Source organism: Neovison vison, chromosome 9, assembly GCF_020171115.1.
Source record: "Neovison vison isolate M4711 chromosome 9, ASM_NN_V1, whole genome shotgun sequence".
Taxonomy (NCBI): Eukaryota; Metazoa; Chordata; class Mammalia; order Carnivora; family Mustelidae; genus Neogale; species Neogale vison.
The window spans coordinates 3,570,088-3,592,961 of NC_058099.1; the positions used below are offsets into that span (position 1 = coordinate 3,570,088).

Sequence of the window (22,874 nt, forward strand, 5' to 3'; positions counted from 1 at the left end):
AAAACAGGGCAGGGTCAGCCTGATTGCTACCAGGTGGGCTGTGCTAATTTACATGGTGGTTGATTATTAATGAAACACCTGACATTTGGTGACTGCCCTGTCCACTCCTGAGGATTTCTGTGTCCGTGTCCCCTGGATGCTCGCAGGACACTCACCCAGAGGCTGCAGACAGGACGAGAGCTTTGGGACCATCGACCTGGGCCAGACAGGGTGGAGGGGATTCACAAGCCTGCTCTTGGCGTCTGCGGGAGCATTTCATCACTTGGAATTACTGGGCAGATGATGGGAAACAGAGGACCCACCGCCAGCAGCGCTGGGCACCTTGACAAAGTCCACGCAGCTGTGAGGGCGATCCTTTGCTCACCCGCTCTAGAACCATCCGGCAGGCAGGCTACACCGTACAGAATCCGCAGGAGACAGGCTCCTGGGGCTTTTGCTCTGTTTACATCTGTTTTGCATATGCCGGGTGCCTCCATGGACGTTCCAGCTACCTTTGTCTCCGCCTAAGAAAGTGATTTAGATGCCGGGCTGAAGGGGGCAACCGCGTGCCCTCGTGACTCGGGCAGTACGTCCTTGAACGGAGGGACAGCCATGCACTTCTGCACGTTCACCGGTTTGCAGATTTAAGAGGACGCACAGGCCTCCTTGGGAAAGCGTTCTTCCTGCCCGGACGCGGCCGCTCCACTGCTGGGCGCACACCTGAAAGCATCTGAAGGAGGGACTCAAAGAACTGTTTGTACTCAACGTTCACAGCCGAAGTGTTCACAGCAATCCAGTCGGGGAAGCTACCCAGGTGTCTGCTGACGAGTACAGCAATAACCAGTCTGGGGTGGCCCGGTCGGTGACGCCTCTGCTTTCAGCTCAGGTCATGAGCTCAGAGTCCTGGGATCGAGCCCATCGGGCTCCCTGCTCAACAGGGGGTCTGTCTGAGGTCTTCTCCCTCTCCCTCTGCCCCCCCCACCTCTCTACAATAAATAAATAAATCTTTTTTTCTTTTTAAAAAAACTTAATGTATTTCTATTTAAATTCAATTAATTAACATCTAGCGTATTATTCGTCTCAGGAGTAGAGTTCAGTGGTTCATCAGGTGCATATCGCAGCCAGTGCTCCTCACATCATGTGCCCTCCTTAGTGTCCATCACCCGGTTACCGTCACATCATGTGCCCTCCTTAGTGTCCATTACCCGGTTACCCCATCCCCCCACCCCCAGCAAGCCTCGGTTGCTTCCTATGATTAAGAGTCTCTTATGGTTTGTCTCCCTCTCTGATTTCGGCTTGTTTTATTTTTCCCTCCCTTCCTTATGCTTCTCTGTCTTGTTTCTTAAATTCTACATGTGAGTGAAATCATAATTGTCTTTCTCTGACTGATTTCGCTCGGCATAGTACCCTCTAGCTCCCGCCACGGCACTGCAAAGGGCAAGTAAATAAATAAATCTTTAAAAAAATAAACATGGTCTATCCATACAGTGGAATATTGTTCAACCTTCAAAGGAAGGAGATCCCGACGCACAAGACAACGTGGGAGAGCCTGGGAGACACGGCCACGCCGAGCGAAACTGGCCAGACACAGAAGGACACGTCCTGTTGGATACCGTGTATCTGAGGGACCTACAGAAGTCAGGATCACAGAGACAGAAAGCAGGAGGGCAGGTGCCAGGGCCTGGGGAAGGGGAAACAAAGAGTTCATGTTCACTGGGGACAGAGTTTCAGTTTTGCCAGACGACAGAGTCTGAAGAGGGATGGGTCTGACGGCTGCCCAGCGTCGCAAATACGCCTCACGCCGCTGAACAGGGCACTTAAAAGGGGTTAAGACCGTCAATGCTGCGTTATGTGTGTTTTGCCACATTTTACGGCCCATCCATCCCGCCCAAGCCCCCGCTTCCACAGACAGGGAAAGAGAAGGTGCAGGGAGTCTGGGGGACTTTAGCATCTTGGGATCAGAATTTTCCTTCACCGCCTTTTCCAATTACTTTTCATTCTTCGAAGATTTTTTCAAGTTTTTATGTTGAAAAATTTCCAACAGGAAAGCAAATGAAATGTGTCTAATGGACACGTATATACCCAGCACTGTTCTTCAAGAGTGGTTATATTGGCCCAGTGTGGTTGATCTCTCTAGATGCATATGTATGTTTGTCCAAATACGTTTTGTTCTGATAAAATATTCTGAAGGTGTACTGCACACGTCATGACGCTTCGCCCACAGACACTCGAGCGTGTATCTCTGAAACACAGATATTTCTTGCAACATCACATAACTACAGTTCCTAAATTATCAGATATCCCCCAATCCCATCAAATATTCTGTCCATATTCACATTTTCGCAGTTTCCCCCAATTTTCTTTTAGAATCCTTCTTTCAGAATCAGGATCCTGTCCCATTTCGAGCGCTATGTTTGCTTGTTCCTTTACTCTCCTTTGTGACACAATAGTGCCCACTACCCCTTTCTTTCGATGTTGTTTCTGTTGTTGCTTTTGGGGTTTTCTTTTTCCCTTATAAGAGCCCAGACCAGTCTGGCGGAAGGTCCCGCGTTGTGAGTTTGTCTGATTTCCTCATGGTGCCGTTTAACCTGTACCTCCCCCCAATGCCGACCGAAAGTTGGGGCCAAGGCTTGAGTAGACTCTGGCGGGACGTTTTAGGATGGCTACTTCCCCTGTGATGCTATGGGCCGTGTGGTATTGGACGACCCTAATGTCAGGTTGCCTCCCCCTCACCGCCCTGCCACAATGATGTGCAGCTTGGTCAGCTGGTTTAAGTCTGACAGCCGGGTCTCTCCATCATAAGGGTGAGCTGAGAGGCAATCTATGGGGTAAGACCGTCCTTACAACCATCCTCTTCCTCCCCTTGATGGCCTCGGCACCCACTGCTGGTCCTTGCCTGAGTCAGCCCCTTCCCTGGAAGCTGCAAATGGTGATTCTACGAATCCTACCATTCCTCCTGGGCTTGTTACCTGGCTTTTTTTTTTTTTTTCTCTTTTCTGTAAAGAAGAGCTTTCCTTCCTAATGTGTGAATGAACCACGGTTCTTCCAACAATGAGAATGTAAATGATGAACTTTTCTCGTTCATTGCTGATTTTCATCATAAGGGGTTGGCATAATTAGATCTTTTTGCTCTTCTCTCTTCTTTTGTCCCCTTATGTTGGATTATTGCTATTGAATCATTGGTTTTTATTTATTATTAAATAAAAACGTATTATTAAATTACAGAAATTCCTATTTACGGTCAGTGTTTCAGTTTCTGAGAGCTGCTGTAACAAATGACCCCAACTGGGTAGCTTCAAACAATGGAAACTTATGTCCCCTCTCATTCTGGAGGCCAGAAGTCTGAACTCAATTACATTTCTTCTTCTGTGAACTTCCTGTTCGTGTGTTTTGCCCCCTCATTTTTTGCTATGAAATAATTGTGTTTTCTTAAGAGATTCTTAAAAGTTCTCTGTACATATTAGGAGGCTCATGCTATAAGTTGCAAATATTTTCTGTCAGCTTATTTATTTTCTGACTTTGCTTATTTTCTTACTGCCATGCGAAAGATGTTTCGTTTTGTTTAGGGAGGCTTTCTAATTTGTTGGCCTTTTCTTTTGTTGCTTCTGACTTTTTGGCTTTTTATAAAGGGTTTTTTTTTTTTCCTCTCCCCCTCACCCCTGAATACAAAAAATTCACTCATGTTGTTTTCTTCCAACACTTGTATTATTTCACTTTTGACACTGAGAGCTCCGGTCCCTTAAGAGTTGATTCTGGCATAGGGTGTGAGGTAGGGATCTACATGTATCATTTTCCGAATGATCACTGCATATTCTTCAGAGGAGGCACAACTAACACAGAACCTCTAATCGTGAATGTCCGTGCTTTGTGGGGTGCAGGACAGGGGGGGTCTCAATGGTGGCCGTGAGAATAACATGGAACATTCTGGAATGTGGCCCTGCACACTGCATTTCAAGCGGCAAGTAGAGGTGTGATGGGGATTTGCCCAAGGAGACAGCCAGCCCAGCATTTCGGTCAAATGAGCAAGCTCCAAAGTCAGGATGAAACATTCAACAATATCCAACAGGTGACTCTCAAACCTTCAGGGGCTCTTCACTGCCTCCAGGTATAATTAGGCTTCTTATCCAGCTCAAGGCCCTCCATCTGCTGGCTTCTTTATCTTCTGTCTCACGCATATCTTAAACCTGACCGTTTATCAAGCAAACAGCCGGTCTTGCAGGAATGCCTTTGCTCAAACTGGGTGTTCCTCTTTTAGTCCCTCTGCCCCATCACCATTCAGCAAATTCCTGATCCAACCACAAGAAAAGTTCGTAACCCACCCCCACCAAGTAAGCGGCCTTCGTCACGCTGACTCTGAGTACGTACGACCTCTTTGTCTGCGGCACTTTGCAGGTTGGTCTTGGGCTGGACCTGGCTCTGAGTCACGGTACCGTCGGTCCCTTTTCCATCTCATCACTGGATTCTGTGCTCCTTAAAAGCAGGCACGGGGGATTGAATAGTGTTCCCCGCCCCCAGCAAATTCATGGCTAGCTGGAACCTCAGAATGTGGCCTTATTTGGAAAGAGGGTCTTTACAGAGGCAGTGCAGTTCGGATGAAATCATACTGGCTAAATTAATGTGGGCCCCAAATCCAATGACGGGTGTCTTTATATGAAGAGAAGCAGACACACACCGAGAACAGGGCCGTGTGAAGACCGAAGGAGGGAAGTGAGTGACCCTGCTACAATGTCAAAGTCTGCGGCACCATCCCAAGGCTGGAGAGAGGCATGGAATGCAGTTTCCATCAGAGCCTCCAGAAGGAGCCAACCCTGCCCACACCGTGACTTCAGACTCTGGCTTCCAGGCCAGTGAGAGAATACATTTCCCCTGTTCTCAGCCAGCCCGCTCGCGGCAGTTTGGTAGGGCAGCTGAGGACACTCATACAGCAGGTAAGAGCAAAAACAATGTTTATCGACGCCCACACTGTGGCAGGTGCTCTGGGTCTCATGCTGCACTGTCCCAGCAACCCTCTGAAGAAGGTGGTTAAGGTCTGGGCGTCATCCCCATCTCTGGCTGGAGAAACTGAACTCGTTCAGCGACTCCTCCAGGCCATACAGCTGGGCTGTAGACCCAGGATCCCCACTCTTCTGGGCCTCTCTGACCTCACTGAACAACTTGGTTTTTGTGCTGCACACCGGTGGCCAGTTTTCCTTCCTGACCAAGACAGGGGTTGGAAAGGGCATTCTTAAACAAAACCTCAAAAACCCAAAGAATAAGTCTCAAAAAAAAAAAAGGAGATGAATTTGATAACATCAGGACTAATGTCTCCTTTCCAACAAAGTATAATGCAGTCATTAGGATGATAACAGACTGGGTGAGACACGGGGAGTATCTGTAGCCAACAAAGGGCATGTTGCTAGAACAGGGGAAGTGCTCCCACAGAACCACACGGGAATGACAGTAACTCTACCAACTCCGCTGCGACAATGGTCAAAAGATAAGAATCAGCAATTTATAGAGGAAGAAACCCACAAGCTTAACAAGAATGTGAAGAAATGCTCTATCTCACTAATAGAGAAAGGTAAATTAAAACAAGAACATGTCACCATAGCCTTATTATGCTGAAAAAAGGAAAGAGCTAGTCAATGTCAAGTGTTGGCAGGGAAGTGAGCACTGCCACGGACTTCTAGTGGGTGTAGGCTGGGGCAGTCTTTCTGGGGCACAATTTGGTGGTAAGTCGGTGTAAAATTTTTGGAGGTGATGGATATGTTTAGTACCTTGTTTGTAGCAATGGTATCACGGCTGTATGCATATGTCCACAAGCATCTGGATACAGACAATTACATGTGTGCAATTCCTTGTATACCAATTATATCCCAATAAAGCTAAAACAATTTCTCTAAAAACAACAACAGCAAAAAGTCAGTCCACCAGTTCTACTCCCAGAATATGCATCCCCCCAAAATTCTCAGCCCTAGCCATAAGGGAACAAGGGCAGTGATGTTTCTCACGGCGTTGCTTCTGCTGGGACTGTGGCGATTGTCCCCTGGGAGAGTGGAGACTAGATCAGGTTAGATCTGCGTCACTGAATAATGGTCAGCAGTTTAAAGCTACTGGCTACATGAACACAAAGCAATGAGATTCAAAACAATGATGAGTGGGGGGGGGAGTAAGAGACAGATTGCCATCTGAGACATAAACCATTTACATAAGTTGAAAGTACATACATACATAGTTGTGGAGTCATAGAGTGTAGTGTAGACATTTATTGTCTTCATCTTTTGGACACAGGGCTAAACAGTGAGGGGCTGAAAGCCTGCAAGAGGACCACACCAGCGGATGAGGGAGAAGTATTTTGTGCTAGTGGTGTCCTTCCAAAGGCCTTCAGATCTCATTGCACCTGGGAGGCCTTCTGTTTGCAGAAGAGAGAAACCTATACCCAAAACCAACGTCGGCCAAAAGAGTTGTTGCCTCATGGCACTTGGGAGGCCAGCGCAAATCCAGCCTCTGGGGACTCTGAAAACTCAGGAGATAGCAAATCAGATTTCTTTTTCCATCTCTATCGCTGTTGCCATGTAGGTCTTCTCCGTCTGTTGGCTGGACTTCTCTCAGGGCTTGATGGAGGACACGGGGAAGTGGAAGGTCACAGCTTCCTCACCCTGGTTTAGTGACCCCACAGGAAAGACACAATCTCTCTTTTTGCATCCATATAGAGACCCAGGGAAGCACCCTGACTGGTCCAGCTCAAGTCACATGTCCAACAGTCAACCACTTTGGCTAGAGGATGGGGATCTGGGATTGGCTAGGCTGGGCCCAGGTGCCTGTGGCTTGGGGGTGGTGCTGTGGTGGCCCCAGGAAGGGGAGGGGGAGATGCTGCCCAGACAAGTGTAGTGGACATCTGTCACATGCATAGAGGAAGCACCCCCTGCAAACACGGGCTCAGCCTTTGTTTCTTGTCACATTGAGACAGGCGAACCAGGACTGGTGGAGAAAGCCCAGCGGGGGAGCTCCTGCCACAAGGAGGCTCCAGGGTGCTGCCTGGAAGGTAGTGGTCTCATTAACACCTATTCAGCAAATGACAAAACTTAATCCCAGAGAAGGAGAAAATATCCAGGCAGCCCGAGCTGAGAGTGGCAAGGGATGGTGGTGGACTGCCTCTGCCTGTTCTCTCTGGCCTCTTCTCTCAAACCCCTGGTGGTCCATATTGAGAGAACAATCACCATTCTTCTTCCAGACACTGTATAAACAGTAAGAATGTGGTTAGGGCCCCCTTGAGGGCCAGCAGTTGATGAGCTCCATGGATCACTGCTCCCTTCCACGGAGAACATTCCAGCAGGATGAGGTCAGAGAGCCAAGGAAAACTGGGGGTAGGGAGGGAGGTTCCTGGGTCAGAGCTCTGGAGAAGTGCCTGGCCTCCCCCCACCGACTCCACCCCTAACCTGAACACTCTAATCACCAGACTCAGAAATCTCCAAATGCACTTGGGTCCCTGCCCTGGTATGAACACAAAGGCAGGAGTCCGTTCCTGTAAAATGGTTTGTGGACTGGCGGAACTGGGAGAAATCAAATCCTTCCCAATCTCCCCCAACCTTTTCATCTCTGGACCCCAAGCTGATTGTGCTCTGGTGGCTACACAGAATCTAGCATTTGGTGGACCAGGTCCTGGGAGTGATGGATGTCGGCCATGGGCACAATTAACACAGGAACAAAAGTAACATGTATTGAAGCAGGTTTTACCCTAGTTATGTCTTCATGTCTCACTGATTCAGCCTCAAATCCCCACTAGGCAGTCATTATCATTCTCCATGCTGTGGACGAGGAAAACTAACGCTAACTTAGTTGCTACAGTGGCAGAAACCTACATCCAAATTTGAATCAAGAACTCTTGGCTTTGTCCCCAAGGCCTTCTTCACCACGTTAGACTGGATGAATCCCCAGTTCAATGCCCATCTCCCCTGTAAGTCAGCACGGTTATAAAGGTTGTGCACTGTATAAGGGCCTTCAGGAGGGTTGGGAGTGGGAGGGTAGGAGCTGAAATACATCCTGGGCTCTGCTCACATGAGCTGTGGGCCCAGAAGGGGTGTCTCTAATTCTCACAAAGGCGCCATACAAGCTAGCAGCCGCCCTACTCAGGACCCCGCTAGGCCCCTTGGAATTCTGACAGCACCCACTGTGAGTCTGGCACCTGGCCCCTTAAATCACAGGCTGACTTACATTGTGACCCAACTCGTTCCCATGACAAAACCTGCCAGTCCCCTATGTCACCCAGCATTTGCTGCCTCCAGGCTCTTGATTCCTTGGTGCTTTTGGCCTGAAATGCCCTTTTCCTTCCAACCACCTCTCCATTTCCATGTCATAGAAACCTACTTTTCCTTGAAAACTCCAGCAGATGCCCGCCCATTCCTTCAAAACCCTTTCACAACCCACCTAGACCCCTCTCTCCCTCTGCTCGCTCACTGTTTGTATGGGTCAGAGCGCTGACTGCGCCCGCCTCTGACGCAGAGCAGCACCTGTTGAGCATTTCCTGTGCGTGGGACTTGAATCCTCACTTCAGGAAGGCTATCGGCCCATTTCACAGAAGAAGAAACTGAGGCGGAGGGCTTCCAGACTTGTTAGGTTCACATAGCTAAGTAGAAGGAGCGGAGCTAAGGCTGTTTATTTTAAAGCTGTCTGCTCTGATCGGGGTAGTTGTTTCCCACAGCTGTGGTGACCACGCTGCAGTGTTAGCAAGGCGGGCTCCCGCAAATATTCTGCAAAGGAAAGAAAACTGCCCCGGTGCTGTTTTCCCTCCTTGCCTGGGCGAGCTGCCGCTCTTCCAAAGCTCCAAGGCTGACCCTTCACCCACGCGGGCCCCAGTGGCTCTTTGGGAAACAGGCTCGCATCTCTGCGGCGGGTGAGAGAGAGACCCCAGGGGGGCGCCCGGGTGTGCAAGGGCAGGAACGACGCGGGACAAGGAGGCAGCAGGCACCCCAACCACACCCAGCCCCGCCACCTTGTTTACGCCTCTTGCACGGCCCCTCCCGCCGGGCCTAGCACGTGACCTCCGCCCCGCCCCTCGCTCCCTCGCGTGGCTCCTCCCGCCGCGCCGGCCCTTCTTTTCGCCTCCTTCGGAGTCACAAGATCTCTCAGCGCCCTCCTTTCGGGATCCCTCCGCCCGTCCCCGCCCCCCTGCCTTCCAAACTCTCCTGGGTCCTTTCTCGACTGACCCACATTATCACTAATGAACGGGACGTCCTCTTCCGTCCAACGGGGCTGCCGGCTGCGGTCATCTGTCGCTGGGGTCGAGAGGCAGGCCAGACCCAACTGGGAACTCTTTTTCGTGGCGGAGGCTGCAGCGGCCGTGGACATTTCACGACGGGGGGAGGTGCTGTACGTCCAAGATGGCGGCGCCCTGTAGGCTGGAGGAACTGTGAGGTAAACAGCTGAGGGGGAGGAGACGGTGGGTGAGTATGGGGGTGTCTCCCCTTTCTTTTCATGGGGGCTTCTCGGGGCAGCCCTGGCACCATGATCCCGGTCTGGGAGGCCCCGAGGGGCTGGGGCAAGGGGCTCCCTTGCTGGAGAGGGAACCCCGGGAAGGGGTGTTCGGAGAGCTTTCCCCTCCCTCTTATTACGCGCTACCTCTGGCGGGGCCCCGCAGAGCTGGCGAGCCCCTGCGGAGGAGAGGCGGGCCGGGCCCGCACTTCGCCCCTCCTCGGCGGCGGCGGGGACGGCTGCACCCCCGGGGCGCCGTGCCGAGGGCAGGGGTGAGGTGGGCCCCTTCGCCAGCCCCTCACTTTGTGGGGTGACAGGCTCTCGCGGGGTGCGGGCGGGCAGGGGAGGGACCCTTGGCGGGAGGGGAAGGGCCGGTGGGGGGAGGGCGGCTGGTTCTGGGGCTTCAGGAGAGGGGTCAGGGGTGGGGAGGAGAATGAATGGAGGCTGCCTGTGGGCATCGGAGATTCGCCTGCACTCGGTGTCCCCGCTGAAACTGGCAGGACTAGGGGCCTCTCTCCGGGTGCGCTTGTGGGTGTTTAATTGATGGTGAAAGACAGTTACCTTAAAGTCAGCAGAGGGGAGCCTCAAGAGACAGCTATTTGCAGAGCCACTCCTAGACGCTCATTCATTCATTTGAGGAACTGGAGATGAAGAGCCCGCAGTCCGGGAGAGCTGGTAGAATCAAAGCTCTTTGTGTTTCCTGTTGAAGAGTTTTGCTTCGTGTGTTTTGGATTTGGGGGTGGGACTGCTTGGGAGGGGGCGCGGTCCCCCTAATAACAACAGCTCGCGAGGCTGGAGTACTCACTAGGGAAGCGCTTGGCAGTCATCATCTCCTTTAGTGCTTGCGACAAAGGGAAGAGGCGGCCACTGCTAACACCTCCATTTCCCTGGTCAAGAAACTGAGGCCCTGAGAGATTAGGGTTACTTGCCCAAGGTCACACCCCTGCGTTTATCTGAGCCAGGGCTGGAATCGGGGTCTGGGGCTATGCCGAGGGTTCCAAGACGGCGCTCCTGTCATGATTTACACTCACATTCATCTGTTATACTCTCATTTATCTGTTATTTGACCAAAGCCAGCCTGTCATTCTGTTAATCAATTGGCCAGAGTTTGTGCACAAGTGCCTGTGCGTGTGTGTGTGTGTGTGTGTGTGTAATTTTGAAGAGGGGTACATCAGCTTCTATACCTTGGCTGTATAGGTACATAGCTGTAGATGCATGTATACTCTATCCTTGTTTGGGATGGCAGTGTTGTGCTTGTAAATATGTTAGTCTAAATTAGGCTGGCAAGTGTTTGATGTTTTTGTAAAACTGACGCGTTTACTGCAGAAAGAAGGCCTACTAAAATCCTTGCTAGTTTTTTTATGGAAAGCGTAGAAATAGCACTTCACTTTACACAGAGTAAGCTGTAAAAGTACTAAAATAGAATAATACTCTTCTGAGATACTTTGATTTATAATTTTGGGATCAACTTGGAGTCATCTGAATTCAAACGTGCTGGCAAAGTGGAGCTTTAAATTTCAGGAAGCATCATAAAACCGAATCTTCTGGGAGCCCTTGATTTACTGAACAACCACCTGTGATTCTTAAGTTGAACATTCCTGAGTAAACCTGGAATATGCAAATGCGAAAGCTGATTTAAGGTTGTGCAGGGAAATGTCCCTGTAACAGTCATGCATCAGGCAAATGAGGCTCCTCAGAAACACTGAAACATTCTTCCCTATTGCCCTGGGGAGCTGCAGAATCTTCCTCCAACCACCTGGTGTAAACTTAAGGGGTATTTATAGAAGATGTAAAATGAAAATATCCTCTTACTAAAGTTAATATCTTATCCAAAACACTCTTACATCACGTGCCTGGAAGGGTAGATGATGTAAGCTTTCTTCACTTCATGCATTTCCTGGTGTCCTAAAGACTTGGTATGTTTCTAAATTCCTAGTTCGATTCTTAGGCGGCTACAGCTTTCTCACTTATCTCGGTTAAGTTGGAGTGTGTCAAGTCCTGTGACTCAGTTGTACTCTCCCTCCCTGGGCTCAGAGCAAAGATACCCGGGACTGCGCTGTTGTGGTGTAACCTGATGCCTTTTGTGCATGCTTGGTTTCCGTTGTGAGCTGAAACGGAGGAGTCTTACTAGGACAAATCAGACACATACCTGTCCATGTAGTGTTTACTGAATAATGAAAATGCGGCGAACAAGAGATCTCAAAGTGCTAATGTTCACCAGCACCTTCATGCACAGATGTCTGGCTTCGTAGTAGGTGACCCTACATATTTGGTCTTCAAGGATACCCTGGAAATATATTTTGGAAGAAGTCATAGGTGATTCTCGTGTACACCAGAAGTTGAAGACCAGTGGTTTCAAGTATCAGTTTGGCTATTTTTCCTTTAATGTATAATGTATTGCAGAGACATTTCCTAAAATAGTCTCTAAACTCTGGTGTGGGTAGTGGTGGGTGGGTTTTGGGCTCTGAATTACAGCTGACTTGATCTCTAGCTCTGTCTTCTTTCACCATTTGTTAGGGTACAGGGATGTTCTTTTCCCGGTTCCAGAGCCATAGCTGACTAAAATTAGCTTTTCCTGGAATTAATTGTACACTCTTGGATGCAAATGAACCCCAAACAACAACACATCAGCCATTTTAAGCTTTTCCTAAAAATCAAATAGCTTTTGACTTTTCAAAAGCCATTGAAGTTTTTTGAGTTTGGTTTCTTCATCTTTGAGATAAGAGAGTTGAATTGTGAATTAGACGATTTCTGATAAATTTCTGGGATTTCAAGTCCTCCTGGGGCTTCAGCTAAACATTCTGAGTAAATTGAATCCAAGTGTTAATGGGTTTATAATAACTAAGCAAATTGGTGACTCTTAGCCCGAACCGTTGAGTGATGACTTGTTTCTCCTTTCCTTTATATCACATGATTTTTTTTTTAAAAGGTAATTCCCTGTAAGTTCATTATATTATAAGTCTCTCTTTGGGAGATTAATTTTGTTTGTCATGTAAGTAGCTGAAATTAAGCGTGAAAGCAAAATGTACTCAATAACATTCAAACCTGTAGCTGTTTGCTTTTAAAAAAAAGTGTGTATAATTACTCTACATGCACATTTGAGTTTTTTCCCTCAGTGCTTAGTATAATGTAGTTTGCATGACAATACTAATTTTTTGCATTTAAATTGGTCTGAAAAAGGTCTCCTCAGCAATTTGAGATTTTTCTTTCTATGATTTACTTTTTAAGTCTATAGTTACAAGAAATTAGTCATTTATTTTTTATTTTTATTTTTTACAATTTTATTTATTTATTTGACAGAGAGAAATCACAAGTAGATGGAGAGGCAGGCAGAGAGAGAGAGAGAGGGAAGCAGGCTCCCTGCTGAGCAGAGAGCCCGATGCGGGACTCGATTCCAGGACCCTGAGATCATGACCCGAGCCAAAGGCAGCGGCTTAACCCACTGAGCCACCCAGGTGCCCCCAAATTAGTCATTTAATACCTAATGTCTATGTGTGGGTTTTTTTGAGGGAGTAAATAAAAAAATACCTCCCCCCCAAATGGTGAATACTCTTTTTTATATAAAAAATGTATATGGTGTTAGGACCTTGCTAGTTTCTTCTTGTCCCTTGTGCAGTGCTAACTTTTGTTCTGTCCAGGGAAGTAGCAAAAGGTAACAGATGAATGAAACAGAATGTCATCTAATGAGTAAAGTGCATTAAAAACCTAGCTTTGATACAAAACAAGGCATGGTAGTTACTGGCCTAGAACTTACAGATCACTTTGTAAAGTAAAGACACCGTGAAGTATTTGAGTAACAAGGGACAATTTTGTCTTTCTGTTGGTGACGGAAAGCCCAGTAGGGAGTGATAAGGAAGAACAGATGTAGTGACCTTCACGTCTGCATGCAGCCGGTGAGACCTGTGCTACTTTGAGTGGTTCACGGAGCACAGTAGCAAAGGCAAATTGTATCCATTTTAAGTTCTGGGACGGTTTTATCAATGTTTCACATACAAGTTGTTACATGGAGAGACTGCTAAGCCTTATGGACCCAGCAATACATTTTGTTCAGTAGCAATACTGTTGTAAGCCTTTTTATTTGGTGAGGACTTACGTGGCTAGTACCGTGCTAAGCATTTGACATGCTTGATGCCCTTGAACTCTCCCCACAACCTTAAGAGATAGGATAGGATAGGGAGATGAAGAAACAGGCCTAAGGTCACTTATTCACCCTCTGAGCTGGGATTTGAACCCTCTTGGTTGACTTCAGAGCCCAAACATTTCATCTTTCATGTTGATAAACGACATGAAATGGTAATCTCATAAACTGATTCATAGGTCAGTGGTTCTTAACTTTTGGGGGGCCTCAGTTCCCCTCTGAAATTCCGTGGGAAGCTTTGAACCAAGTATCCCTTCCTATCCCGTTACTATCAAATAGTTCGTACAGACCCCTTCAGGAACTTTATGGACCCAGCCTGCAGCCCAACTGATTATTCTTTTCTTTTCTTTTTTTTTTTTTTTTTTTTTTTTTTAAGATTTTATTTATTTGACAGACAGAGATTACAAGTAGGCAGAGAAGCAGGCAGAGAGAGAGGAAGGGGAGCGGGGCTCCATCCCAGGGCTCTGGGATCATGACCGAGCTTGAGGGTAGAGGCTTTAACCCACTGAGCCACCCAGGCGCGCCGCACCTGATTATTCTATATAGATTGCTCCTCTTAAAAATGGACTTGGGCTTTATTAAAAACAATTTTTTTTTTTTAAAAAAACTGGTAGGTAGGAAAGACCCAAGCCTTTTAAAGGTAGACCTGTGTGCTGTTTGTATTATAAATCCTCTTGTTAAATTTTTATATTGAAAGATTCTTTACACTTCCCTGGGAATTCAACCTTAAATGCCACATTTAAAAAAATCAGAAGTGGAGATCTCAGGTGTGGAACTTGCTAAATGCTTGTCAGGCCTGGCATTCAGTCTGTGTTGGTACCTTTAGCACCTGGCAGAATTCCACTGGGCTTTTTTCCAAGGTTTATGCACTATGTATTTTTTTCCCTTGTGAACCTCAGAGTATTTATAAAATTATTTATTAAATATATATTTTTAGTGTTTCTTGGCATCATCCTTTTTCTTCCTGGACCAGTGGTTCTCAGCCTTTAGTGGGCATCAGAATGACCCAGAAGACTGAATCAGAAACCCTGAGTTTCTGATTCAGAGGTGTGACTTGAGGTCCAAGTGCGTTTCTGCCAGCCCTCAGGTGATGCTGCTGTTGCTGGTGCAAGGACTGCATTTGGAGCCGCTGGCCTAGACCGTCAGTCAGACCCTGTGCCCTTGTTCCCTACGGTATTTCTATTTTAGTTCCATGAACTTGAAACTTAAAGAAATCTTAACAGTTTGCTCAGATTTCTTTTAGGGGAAGCTTGTAGAGTGACTCTTTGAAGCATACGTGGTATCTGTGTGACCTTATTTTCTCCGTAAATAATTTTGTTCAGGCTAAAAGAAACATTGAGAGAAGAGCGGTATCTTACTGAAATCGAGCTCTGTCCCTGCTGGCAGGTTTGACGAGATTCACCTTCGAAATAGGGTATAAGCTTCAGCGAGTTGTTCTTCAAGGGCCCGGATGGCAAAATATTCTGAATGGCAAATCTGGAGCTCCCCTGCCCCAGTTCATGTGACCTTGAGAGGGCCCGCAGCTGCGAGACCGTGGAAGTCACCCACGACTACACATTTTGGCAGGTTTTGCCATCAGCTGCTTCCCTCTGACATACAAAGTAGTGTTTCCTACCCGCTTCTCCTTCTGTGTGTCTGTGGGAAGAGGCAATGGGAGCTAGTATCTTATCTTTTTTGGATGCTTTTGTGCTGAAGGTGGCTTGGTTCACTTGATAGAATATTGTCCTAAGAAATCACCTGAGTCCGTTACTGAGCTGGAGCTGAACACGATAGTGTCCTAGTGTATGATTATTGCTGTTATCTGTTATTAACACAATGGTGGGATGGTTCTGTTCTGCCTGTCCTGTACTTGATATTGAAATAGTCTGTGCCTGAACCTTATCTGAATCGTCTTTGAATTTATAGATGAAAAACCCGAGTAGGGACAGCAGGTATGGCGAAGGGCATCTGCCTGCCTGTACTTGTTGTAGACAGCTGTGCGTAAAATCTCAGGCCATGTGGCGTACAGTTCCGGGGAGTCCTAGGACAGAAGGCCACACACAGTACTGGCCTTCCAGAAGTCTGGACGTGCAGCTGATATTCAGATAAAATACTTTGTAAGAGCATTTTCTGCGCCTGCCACTAGCGTTTCATAAGGAGGTAGATAGCTCTTAGCCCTCTCACGGCTTGTTCTGCATCTGGCCTAGCGCAGAGAGATGTGAAAACATGTGTATGGGTCCTGCCGGTGACAACTGGCCGTGGCTGTGAAGCGGTCCGTGTTAGGTTCATGTGTAATCCTCCGTATATAAGCCATCTGTCTGCAAACACCTTAAGAATCAAATTAAGGTGAACTATGAAAACAAATTGACCTGTGCTTTTTGTTGTTGTTGTTTTTTAAGATTTATTTATTTATTTGAGAGAGAAAGAGAAAGAGAGAGATCATGAAATGCAACAGGTCAGAGGGAGAAACAGACTCCCTGCCGAGCAGGGAGCCCGATATGGGACTCAATCCCGGAACTCCAGGATCATGACCTGAGCTGAAGGCAGATGCTTAACCAGCTGAGCAGGGCACAGGTTCCCTGACCTATGCTCTTTAACCTCAAATTACTAATAGCACAGAACCCTCTTCTTCCAACCCACGGGCTATTTATTTATTTATTAATTTATTCAGAAAGACTGCTCGTAGGAAGTGCCATCACAGTGTCGATTTTAGGTGAGAACACAGCTTTTGGGTCAGATATGAAAGAGGAAAAATCTAGATCTGGGGGCCTGTTTCTTCTTTAATTTGGCTCTTGAAGAAAAGAGTGTGGCGTGATCCTGTTAGGCTGTGATAGGCGCTCCCTGCCACGCGCCTTAGGGGTACAGATCCTGCAGGAGAGCCTTCTTCATTCCTCACCTCCTATCAGAAGTTCAAGGTCACATCTCACTTGACTGACCAGAGTGATTTTAGCTAGTAGTACTCCATAGGGCAGGATCTAAATATAAATGAATAAGTAAGTAAATAATTAAAAATATAAATAATGCAAGTAGCCTTTGACAGGCCAGCCTTAGACTGATGACAGTTTATTACCATTAACCATTTTTTGGCCTAGCGATAAAGAATTTAAGAAGTCTTAATGTTGGGCATTGGACAAAAAAAGTTCTGATTTCCTGGGCCGATCCCTTTGTGTAGGATGGCTGCAGGGGCTCCTCTCGCGTATGTCCCAGCGCTGCCCTTGCCTTGGACGTTCCTTTTCAGGTAAAAGATCCAACTAGGATGAATTGTAGCAGAAAGTCTGTGTGACCTGCTGGACTGACAGCTGATGTTGAGGTCCTGGATAACAGAGGCATCTGTGTTGTAACTCTAGCTCTTCTCTTTTCTTTCTTTCTTTTTTTTTTTTTAAGATTTTATTTATTTGTTTGGCTGACAGAGATCACAAGCAGGCAGAGAGGCAGGCAGAGAGAGAGAGGAGGAAGCAGGCTCCCCGCTGAGCAGAGAGCTCGATGCGGGGCTCAATCCCAGGACCCTGAGATCACGACCTGAGCCGAAGGCAGAGGCTTAACCCACTGAGCCACCCAGGCGCCCCTCTAGTTCTTTCCTTGATTCACTGGCCAGGCAGGCACTCCCCGTCTGAATGATCTGGCTGGCCCTTTGCCTCCCAGCAGCGGACGTAAAGTTGGAGTATGCCACCAAGACCCACTGCTGTTTAATGCCTGGAGTGTGCTCCATAGGGAGATGTAATTACCCGTTGTCTGGGGCCCGAGATTTTGATAGTGAGAGAGTTGTTCCATCCTCGAGCAGGGCTTCGAGCATCGTAGTGTCGTGAAGGGCTTGGCAGGCTGGCCCGTGCTCACTCGCCGGACCAACGCAGCGCCCGAGGCTCAGCTTCCGTCCTCTGCCTCCCACCCTGGATTGGCGACCGGAGACGTTGCTGAAACCTTTGCTGGACCACGCATGTGTCTCTGCCTCTCGAGTGCCACATGCTGCAGTAGGCCCGGGGTGTCCACTGGGGGACCAGACAGATGGTTCCTGTCCTCGTGGAACTTACCATCTCGTGGCCAGACAGTCCCTAAAAATAGCCGGAACGGCCCACATTTTAAAGGCGAATTGGAACATATTTGTCGAGACGTGTATAACATGCTTACTTAGTAGGAGACCATCTAGACAGGAAATACGGTAAAGAGAGGACGAGGGGAGAGAAATGATAGCTGCCCACTGATATTTTATGCTTGTCCTGTGGAGGGATCAGATGAAGGTCGTGCTGTTCTGAAGGCCAGGATTCATCCTCATGCGTTTATTTAAGAACTACTGTAACGGCTTCCGTGCAGTCAGACACCGTGGTGGCCGCTAGATCTGCCGCACTGACTGAGCTGCTCTCCCTCCCCGGGCGCAGCCGCTGTTCCAGTGTTCAGTAACTGATTACGCTTATTTAATTGGGTTGTGGTAAGTGACACAAAGAAATACAGGCTGCTGAGCAAATAAGACAGGGGACCTGACCTAGTCTGGGGCATGGGAGTGGAGGGAAGTAAAGCCTTCTCTGATGGGGCAAAAAATATATATATTTTTTTTTATCATTTTTTTTTTTAAAGATTTTATTTATATATTTGACAGACAGAGATCACAAGCAGGCAGAGAGGCAGGCAGAGAGAGAGGAAGGGAAGCAGGCTCCCTGCTGAGCAGAGAGCCCAATGCGGGACTCGATCCCAGGACCCTGAGATCATGACCTGAGCCGAAGGCAGTGGTTTAACCCACTGAGCCACCCAGGCGCCCAAAAAATATATATTTTTAAAGATATATTTATTTGAGAGAGAGTGAGAGAGCGCACGTGCCCGCCCATACGTGAGTGGGAGGAAGAGCAGAGGGAGAGGGAGTCTCCAGCAGACAACCCCTGAGCACAGAGCCTTACTTGGGGCTCGATCTCACAACCCTGAGATCACGGCCTGAGCCGAAGCCCAGAGTCGGATGCTCAACTGACTGAGCCACCCAGGCGCGATGGGACAAATGTTTAAGCTGAGATTGGAGGGGTGAATGCTTAGTTTGGGAGTGGGTAGACGAGAGGGGCGGAGCTGTAGGGAGGGAGGGGAGCGTGGGGGTGGCGACCAGAGGGAAGCCCACTAAGTGCTTTGCACCAGGCACTGTTCCTGCGCTCGGGGCCGCGTGGGTGATGACTCCGTGCCCCGTGCTATGCCAGGGCTCCTGGAGGCATGGTCTTGTGTAACCCCACCCGGCCTTCTGAGGTAGAGGCCGCTTTTCTTCTCGCTTTCCAGATGAAGTAACAAGGTCAGACGTTAGGCACCTGAGAGAAACTGCCAGAAGTGGCCCAGCTAATACATGGCAGAGCTGGGATTGTACCTTGGAACTCGAGGACTTGAGAGCCCATCCTGCCCATTTGTTTGTAGCTCCAGTAGACAGCTAACAAAAGGCAGAGATTACAAGTTCAGCACAATATAAAGAATTTTCCAGCAACCAGCTGTTCAGAAATGTAGACAGAGAGAGGCACGTGCGCCCACTGTTGTAAGTGTGCATTCTGGTGGAAACTGGCTGGCCACCTGTCAGGGCTGCAGCAGGAAGGAGGTTGAGCCAGGTGAACCCTAAACTCCCTCGGGGTGCCTCTGGGATTTCACTTCATTGTAAGATTACTGTGTACATTACATGTGTTTTTTCCCTTCAGTGACCATGAAAGACACCAGGTTGACAGCACTGGAAACCGAAGCACCAGTTGTCCCCAGAACAGGTAAGGTGTAAACTCGGTGCAGTGGTGGGAGAGGACAGAAGGGAATTGCTCGCCTGTACAGTTGTGCAGGGGGGTGTGTGTGTGTGTGTGTGTGTGTGTTTGCACTCAGGATTTAACAGTTCTGGAGTTAGCTACTTGCTAGGAACTGGTCCTTCTGTGGCATGAAGTACTTTGTCAAATGACCCAGGGTTTATTAAGTGCTCGTTCGATGCCAGACACTGTGTTGAGCGCTTTCCTTGCATGTGTTACTCATTTTCTTCTTCACAGCGACACTTGCGGTGTAGCCCCATTTTACAAATGAGGGATGGGGCTGAGTTTCCCAAGGTGGTGTAGCTGCACTTGTTGGACCTGTGACTCAGACCAGTTCCGTCCAGCAGCGAGCTTTGGTTTTCACCCTAAACGAAATCAGAGACTTTGTGTTGGAGCAAATCATTTGCCTACTGCAGAGACGCTCAGCCCCGGCTGTGCAAATCCACCTGTGCTCTCTTGACTGTACCCCCCCTTTTTTTAAAGATTTTATTTGTTATTTATTTGATAGAGGTCACAAGTAGGCAGAGAGGCAGGCAGAGAGAGAGGGAGAAGCAGGCTCCCTGCTGAGCAGAGAGCCCGATGTGGGGCTCGATCCCAGGATCCTGGGATCATGACCTGAGCCGAAGGCAGAGGCTTTAACCCACTGAGCCACCCAGGCACCCCTCGACTGCACCCCTTAACCTGCTCTGGAGCAGGGCCTGTGCTTCGGGGTTCTGTAAACGCGGTTTTCTTGGACATCCTGGGCTGAGGGCCCCGGAGCTGGGAATTAGCATTTACGCCTTCACTTGGCTTTATTTATTAATTGTCTTCATTAGCGTTTGGGATGAATGATATGCTGTAACAGTTTCAAGGGATTGGAGGATTCTCAGGGTCCCAGCCTATATCCTTCATAAATAACGAGGCTTTTGTCGATACGAGGGCGGGAGCAGCGTTCTCGCACAAGGAGGTGGAGCTTTCTCAGTGTGACTTTTCATTTCAAGCATTTCCATGTGTACTTCCACTGTCCCTTCTCTAGAAACCCGCAGAATGTGGACTTGAACCCAGCGTTAAATGGTTGTGTTCATGTCATTGAGCCCCAGCCGAGTAACACACATCGTAAACCTCAAATTTACTCCACATTTTTCAGTACTGCAACTGGGTGACATTTCAGAAGCTAGACTTGTAAATACAAGTTTGGAGTTTTACTGTAGGCAAATGACTTTGTTAGGACTAGCAGCCAGATTGCTCCTGTGGTCACCATGTCGTGTGTGATGCTGAACAGACGCTCCTCTCCAGCTGCCGCACAGAGTCCCGTCGCTAACCTTTGTGGACAGAGCGGGATGTAATTTAGGGAAGTTTCTGGCAGGTTGTTTTCTAGAAGGAACCTGTATCTGGGATTCAGAGGTTGGGTCAGCCTCACGGATCCTTTGTCTTTAGCTGCTAGTAATTTTTTTTTTTTTTTTTTTAATTTATTTGACAGAGAGAGATCACAAGTAGGCAGAGAGGCAGGCAGAGAGAGAGGAAGGGAAGCAGGCTCCCTGCTGAGCAGAGAGCCCGATGCGGGATTCGATCCCAGGACCCTGAGATCATGACCTGAGCCGAAGGCAGCGGCTTAACACACTGAGCCACCCAGGCACCCCTGCTAGTAATTTTTTTTAAAAGATTTTATTTATTTGACAGACAGAGATCACAAGTAGGCAGAGAGAGAGGAGGAAGCAGGCTCCCTGCGGAGCAGAGCTCCCAATGTGGGGCTCGATCCCAGGACCCTGGGATCATGACCTGAGCCGAAGGCAGAGGCTTTAACCCCCTGAGCCACCCAGGTGCCCCTAGCTGCTAATAATTGCTGACCTGTGGCCATCATGTTGATAAGCTTTTTGTTTACATTCTTAGCCTTCACAGACACAAAACTACAAGACATTGTCTTCCTAAGGCATTTTTGTAAAGTCTGTTTAGAAATTTGATTAGTGACTGTAAAATGTGTTAGGAGGATTTCAGTTTTTACTAACATTGTTTTCTTTATATTCTTTATGTTTGGCTCGAAGGTGATTTATCATGGATGTTGCTGACTGTGATTTTGGGTTTTTTCATGTCATAAAATTGAGGTGACAGATTGACATTTTATTTTTTATTCATCCTCATGAGATGGGAAATATTCCCAAATATGACTTTTTCTTGAAAGACTAATTAAGACTGTAAGTTAAATGCAGTTTTAAAAGGTTATTTTGTTTGTAATAAATGCTGCAAGATAATTCTATAAAATTTAGAATTAAAATATAATTTTCTCTTAGCCATCTGTCATAAAAATTTTATAAATATTTGGCACAAAGAGTGATTACTCTTATTTGTAAAGGTATTTTTAATATTCATATTGCTAGTTAACATATTTAGTCATTTGAAAGTTCTGGATTGTTTTTGAATGAAAAAGTCACATTGATCAACTAAAAGAGCTTTTATTTTTTTCATCAGTATACATTTGTACTTAAACTGACCAGAGTTTCAACTTATAAAACACAAAACTTGGATGTTACAGCTAGAGCGGTTTACCTTTATTCAAAAGTGAACATTCAGATGTTTAACAGTAATCCTGAACGCGTGCCTTGTGCACCTTGCGGACAACGCGCGCGTGAGGCGTCATGGTAACGACGTGTAGTTGTGATCGCACACACTCATGGGCGCTAGAAATGCTGCCGGAGTAGGCAGTTGACAGTTCAAGTTTCAGACATTCCAAAGACCAAAGCCAATTGTTGGCCAGATGTAGGGACTCAAGTCAAACTTGGGTGAATCCCTGTTTTCCCCACATGTTGTGATCGTACTGAGTATTCTGGTCAGTTGAATCCGATGACCAGCTGTAAAGTTTAAACTTGGTTTGTTCAAAGGTGGTCACTAACCGTGCCCCTATTGCTTTCGATTGGGTGGTCAGGAGAGACCTGAGAGACGGTGACGTTTTGAGCAGAGACCGCAAAGACAGTCAGCCAAGCAGGGATCCGGGGGAGAGCATTCCAGGGAGAGAGGTGCCGGGGCAGAGGCCTCGAGCAGGAACCAGTTTTCCTGGCTTTTGGGACACTGCGATTAGCACAGAGAGATGATGGGGCAGAGTGGCGCAGACGGAAGCAGACGGAAGCAGACGGAGGGTGGGGGGTTCACAGCTGGTCAAAGCACATGGAGCCTTTAGGCCACTCATGGGGTTCGGCTCTTAGTGCCTCCATGGAAAGCCATTGCACGATTCTAAACAGGAGAGGGATGGATTCTGATGTCCATATTTCAGTGTTTGTGGTGCTCTGGTGGCAGATGCATCGTAGGGGAGTAGGATGGGAGGTAGTGGGGCTTGGATTGGGCCCACGACGAAGGGGATAGCAAAACCAGGGGGTTTGCTGACAGATCAGAGGAGAGGGTGAGAGCTGGGGAGTCGAGGACGTCGCCGCAGTGTTTCCTTTAGACGGATGGATGTGAGTTTTCCTGAGATCCAGGAGACCTGCAGAGTGACAGGTTTTGGAGTAGGAGTGGCTCTTTTGAAAGTCTGTGGCTCCCTATGCGAGTAGTGTCATCTCTAGATTGTAGTGTGACATGTGACCGCTGAGGATGACACTCCCCTAGAGGAATGCTGC

General features: G+C 47.9%; 1 protein-coding gene across 4 annotated transcripts in view; it reads left to right on the forward strand.

The window, feature by feature from the left end:
* Nucleotides 1-9,308: 9,308 nt before the first annotated feature.
* TSC1 (TSC complex subunit 1) overlaps nucleotides 9,309-22,874 on the forward strand; it is a 49,671-nt gene continuing 36,105 nt past the window's right edge. For 2 of the 4 annotated variants that reach the window (XM_044264597.1, XM_044264596.1), the window contains exons 1-2: nucleotides 9,326-9,401; nucleotides 19,198-19,260. The gene's annotated coding sequence lies outside the window, so the exon portion shown is untranslated. Of the gene's footprint in view, nucleotides 9,402-19,197; nucleotides 19,261-22,874 lie in introns of all 4 variants that reach the window. The other 2 variants (XM_044264599.1, XM_044264600.1) reach the window with 2 other exon arrangements.